Source organism: Choloepus didactylus, chromosome 3 (genome assembly GCF_015220235.1).
Source record: "Choloepus didactylus isolate mChoDid1 chromosome 3, mChoDid1.pri, whole genome shotgun sequence".
Lineage (NCBI taxonomy): Eukaryota > Metazoa > Chordata > Mammalia > Pilosa > Megalonychidae > Choloepus > Choloepus didactylus.
This window is the reverse complement of record NC_051309.1, coordinates 45299512-45305796: the sequence shown is the minus strand read 5'-3', so window position 1 is coordinate 45305796 and position 6285 is coordinate 45299512.

Below are 6285 nucleotides of genomic sequence, written 5' to 3'. Positions count from 1 at the left end.
ACTCATCTACAGGATCAATGCAATCCCAATCAAAATTCCAACAACCTACTTTGCAGACTTGGAAAAGCTAGTTATCAAATTTATTTGGAAAGGGAAGATGCCTCGAATTGCTAAAGACACTCTAAAAAAGAAAAACGAAGTGGGAGGACTTACACTCCCTGACTTTGAAGCTTATTATAAAGCCACAGTTGCCAAAACAGCATGGTACTGGCACAAAGATAGACATATAGATCAATGGAATCGAATTGAGAATTCGGAGATAGACCCTCAGATCTACGGCCAACTGATCTTTGATAAGGCCCCCAAAGTCACTGAACTGAGTCATAATGGTCTTTTCAACAAATGGGGCTGGGAGAGTTGGATATCCATATCCAAAAGAATGAAAGAGGACCCCTACCTCACCCCCTACACAAAAATTAACTCAAAATGGACCAAAGATCTCAATATAAAAGAAAGTACCATAAAACTCCTAGAAGATAATGTAGGAAAACATCTTCAAGACCTTGTATTAGGCGGCCACTTCCTAGACTTTACACCCAAAGCACAAGCAACAAAAGAGAAAATAGATAAATGGGAACTCCTCAAGCTTAGAAGTTTCTGCACCTCAAAGGAATTTCTCAAAAAGGTAAAGAGGCAGCGAACTCAATGGGAAAAAATTTTTGGAAACCATGTATCTGACAAAAGACTGATATCTTGCATATATAAAGAAATCCTACAACTCAATGACAATAGTACAGTCGGCCCAATTATAAAATGGGCAAAAGATATGAAAAGACAGTTCTCTGAAGAGGAAATACAAATGGCCAAGAAACACATGAAAAAATGTTCAGCTTCACTAGCTATTAGAGAGATGCAAATTAAGACCACAATGAGATACCATCTAACACCGGTTAGAATGGCTGCCATTAAACAAACAGGAAACTACAAATGCTGGAGGGGATGTGGAGAAATTGGAACTCTTATTCACTGTTGGTGGGACTGTATAATGGTTCAGCCACTCTGGAAGTCAGTCTGGCAGTTCCTTAGAAAACTAGATATAGAGTTACCATTCGATCCAGCGATTGCACTTCTCGGTATATACCTGGAAGATCGGAAAGCAGTGACACGAACAGATATCTGCACGCCAATGTTCATAGCAGCATTATTCACAATTGCCAAAAGATGGAAACAACCCAAATGTCCTTCAACAGATGAGTGGATAAATAAAATGTGGTATATACACACGATGGAATACTACGCGGCAGTAAGAAGGAACGATCTCGTGAAACATATGACAACATGGATGAACCTTGAGGACATAATGCTAAGCGAAATAAGCCAGGCACAAAAAGAGAAATATTATATGCTACCACTAATGTGAACTTTGAAAAATGTAAAACAAATGGCTTATAATGTAGAATGTAGGGGAACTAGCAATAGAGAGCAATTAAGGAAGGGGGAACAATAATCCAAGAAGAACAGATAATCTATTTAACGTTCTGGGGATGCCCAGGAATGACTATGGTCTGTTAATTTCTGATGGATATAGTAGGAGCAAGTTCACAGAAATGTTGCTATATTAGGTAACTTTCTTGGGGTAAAGTAGGAACATGTTGGAAGTTAAGCAGTTATCTTAGGTTAGTTGTCTTTTTCTTACTCCCTTGTTATGGTCTCTTTGAAATGTTCTTTTATTGTATGTTTGTTTTCTTTTTAATTTTTTTTCATACAGTTGATTTAAAAAAGAAGGGAAAGTTAAAAAAAAAAAAAAAAAAAAAAAAAAGGGAAAAAAAAAGATGTAGTGCCCCCTTGAGGAGCCTGTGGAGAATGCAGGGGTATTCGCCTACCCCACCTCCATGGTTGCTAACATGACCACAGACATAGGGGACTGGTGGTTTGATGGGTTGGGCCCTCTACCACAGGTTTTACCCTTGGGAAGACGGTTTCTGCAAAGGAGAGGCTAGGCCTCCCTATGGTTGTGCCTAAGAGCCTCCTCCCGAATGCCTCTTTGTTGCTCAGATGGGGCCCTGTCTCTCTAGCTAAGCCAACTTGAAAGGTGAAATCACTGCCCTCCCCCCTACGTGGGATCAGACACCCAGGGGAGTGAATCTCCCTGGCAACGTGGAATATGACTCCCGGGGAGGAATGTAGACCTGGCATCGTGGGACGGAGAACATCTTCTTGACCAAAAGGGGGATGTGAAAGGAAATGAAATAAGCTTCAGTGGCAGAGAGATTCCAAAACGAGCCGAGAGGTCACTCTGGTGGGCACTCTTACGCACACTTTAGACAACCCTTTTTAGGTTCTAAAGAATTGGGGTAGCTGGTGGTGGATACCTGAAACTATCAAACTACAACCCAGAACCCATGAATCTCGAAGACAGTTGTATAAAAATGTAGCTTATGAGGGGTGACAAGGGGATTGGGAAAGCCATAAGGACCACACTCCACTTCATCTAGTTTATGGATGGATGAGTAGAAAAATAGGGGAAGGAAACAAACAGACAAAGGTACCCAGTGTTCTTTTTTACTTCAATTGCTCTTTTTCACTCTAATTATTATTCTTGTTATTCTTGTGTGTGTGCTAATGAAGGTGTCAGGGATTGATTTGGGTGATGAATGTACAACTATGTAATGGTACTGTGAACAATCAAAAGTACGATTTGTTTTGTATGACTGCGTGGTATATGAATATATCTCAATAAAATGAAGATTAAAAAAAAAAAAAAGACATAATGCTGAGCAAAATAAGCCAGGCACAAAAAGAGAGATACTGTATGTTACCACTAATGTGAATTCTGTGAAAAATGTACAAGTTTTATACTGTAGAATGTAGGGGACCTAGAGATACCAATTAGTGGAGGGGGAATGATAATCTAATAAGAACAGATAAACTATGGAGGGTAATCTCAAGGTTATGGGAATGCTCAGGAATGATTATGGTTTGTAAACTTTCTTGGATATAGGAAGATCATGTTGGAAGCAATAGAGTTATTTTAGGTTTTTTTTTTCTCTTATTCCATTGTTTTCTTAGGGGTTGTTAATTTTCTTGGGGTATGGTAGGAACATGTTGGAAGCAATGTAGTTATTTTAGATTATTTGTTTTTCTTACTCCTCTGTTCGGACATGGTTTATTAATTTTCTTGGGGTATGGTAGGAACATATTGGAAGCAAAGTAGTTATTTTAGGTTATTTGTTTTCCTTAATCCATTGCTTTGTTTGAAATGTTGTGGGGTTTTTTTGGTTGTTGTTTGCCTGTTTGTTTTTAATTTTTTGATAAACAAAGTTAAAAAATTGAAAAAAAATCAGTAGAAAAATGGGAGTAAAAACTAAATGACAAATAGGGTGGGATGGGGGGATGGTTTGGGTATTCTCTTTTCACTTTTATTTTTTATTCTTATTCTGATTGTTTCTGATGTAAGGAAAATGTTCAGAAATAGATTGTGGTGATGAATGCATAACTATATGATCATACTGTGAACAGTTGATTGTATACAATGGATGACTGTATGGTTTATGAATATATTTCAATAAAACTGAATTAAAAAAAAATGTATGCTAGAATCCAGTGCCAGTGAAGGACATTTATCATATTTTATGGCTGCTCAACATATTTTGAGCATACTTCCACTATCTGGGGAATTTCCTTTCTTGTGAGTCCCACCTCCTTAAGGTAGAAGCTTGGAATTTGCTTTCCCAGTCTCCTTTGCTGCTAGGACCCACACGTGTAACAGAGGCTCCAACTAACCATCAGAACATCTGTGAGAAGCTTCAGTTTAAAAGAAAGTAATGGGAAAAGTGAGGAATCTCATAATCTGGCAAGGGAACAGGTGTGAGGCAAAGATACATCCAGCTTTTGGAGGCGGCAGGGACAGAGGAATGTCCCAGCAATAGTGGTGACTCTTCCCAATGGCAACTGCAGTAAGAGGCAGCATCACTGCTGATCATATTGATTCCAATCCTGTTTCTCCACTCCTCCCAGAGATTTTGTTAGTAACCAGTAACTAACAACTCTTTACTGTGTAACTAACAAGGTGGGTGTCACAGCCCAAGGGGGCTTTACCAGTCAAAAGACCAAAGAAAACGCCCAGCATTTGCTGAAACATGACTTTATTTGGGGCTTACTCACAGGGAGGCAGATTTTAAACGGCTTTTCTCTCACTAGGCAGGTACTGTTAGGTTCGGATCTGTTCAAGGATTCATACAATGCAGCGAGTCAAAGTTTAAGTATAAAGTTTAAGATTTATTAGAGGAAGAAAGCAGGTGGGAGCCAGCAGAAAAGAAGAAAAAGATAATGGCTCCTGCTCTCTATCTGAGAGCTGCATTCTTTAGCGAAAAAAGGAATCCACATTGGGTAGGGTGTCTGCTCTGATATTCTGTGCCTCGATTGGGTGAGTGCCTATCTAGTTTTGGGCTAACCGGTTGCTAGAATTCTGAGACGATATTCTTTTTAGGAAAGCAGCTGCGTTATCTAGCTAGGGAGAGTAGGCCTTTTTGGTTGTTTATTTTATAGGCATATCTGTCCTTGCCTTACCCGTCTTTACTGGGACGGCCTTGAACAGCTTTGAACAGCCTTCATTCTTTAGTTTATGGGACACCTGTTTTCTTGTGAGATAAGCTGTGGGGCCCCAGAGTTAGAAACTCCTTCTGCATGTTAGTTTCTTCTTCTGGGATCTAACAGGTACCACTTTCGCAGGGAAACTCGGCGGCGCGATTCAGAGAACAGCAAGCCCTTTTATAAGGGTTTTAGACAAAGATATTCCAAAAGGTGAGGAGAGCATAGATGCAGGAACAGGTCACTCTGACCTGAGGGGTGGTGCAGGAAGGACTAGAATATCACTTGAACAATTACATTTTGCTCTTTTTGTGAGACTAAGAATCTCTCACTTCTTCCCTGCTTCCCATAAAATTACATTTGAAGGTCAATTTACCCTTTTTCTCCTTACTGGCTTACAAAGACAATAGGTTAAACATTTAGCTGCCTTGGTCACGCAGACTGCTGTGCACCAAAGATCTGCAGGCCTGTTTTGCTCAGGCGATGGCTTGCCACAGTGGGGTTTTTTGTTTCATATATTCAGCATGTATGTACTGAATGCCTACTATGTTCCAGGAACTGGCTTTTCTGCAATGAACAAATCAGAAAATGATTCTTGTCCTAATGAAGCTTATGCTCTAGTGGGGGAGACACAATAAACAAAATAAACAAGCAAATATATATCTTACAATGATAAATGCTGTGGAGGACAATAAAATAAGCAGGAAAAGTCATGGTGTAGGAGTGGCATGTAGCATATTTAAATAGGATGGTCAGGGAAGAACTCACTAAGGTGACATTTGAATAAGGAAGTAAAGGACTGAGTCAAACGGATATCTGGGGCAACATTCTAGTTAGAAGGGACCAGAGTACCAGCTGTAAAGCAGGAGTGTGCTTGGCACATTTGAGGAAGAGCAAGGAGGCCAGTGTGACTGAAACACAGTGAATAAGGAGAAAAGTAGTAGGAGATGAGGACAGGAAGAGTGAAGGTATAACTGACATGATTTGTTGACAGATTGGTTTGGGAACATTCTGATGAACTTAATGCTTCTGACAACTAGAATTACCATACATAATTTAATGTCTTTTCTAAGAATTAAAAGGCAGATATATGTGCTCAACATTATCAGTAGTAACATAAACTCTCTTACACTGATATACTACTTTAGAATTAACACTCTGATATATATGATGAAATATATCATTAATACTGAAGTCATTTACTATATATTTATGTTTAGTGCTTACTATGTGCAAGACATAGTAATTCAGCAAATAGGGTGAGCTGTTCATAAAATAACCATATTGATAACATCACCAAACATTTTAAATAGCACTAGAGTTTACAAAGCACTTTAACATTCGTTATTTAACTTAACCCTCACAACCACCTTAAGAGATAGATATTATCTCTTTTATAGATAAGGAAACTGGGACTTAGAAAAGTAGGTCACTTGCCACAAGTCACCTACTATAAAGTGAAGGAGCCAGGTCTTCAACACAGCCAGACCCTTTAATTCATAGATCTAAGTGCTATATCGCAGCTACTCTAACATTACACCATCTCCTAAATTTCACTTATTTCCTATTTATAAAATACTTTCTATATATGTATCTTGTACAGTAAATCTGTACTGTGGTTCAGTCTATAGCAAGACAGTCTTTGTGTATATTTAATGTTGGCCAATTAAATATACACAAAATCCCAAAGAATGTTCAATCACTACTTCATTTTCAGGTCATATAATCCAAATTCCACAAGTCTACAAACCAGTG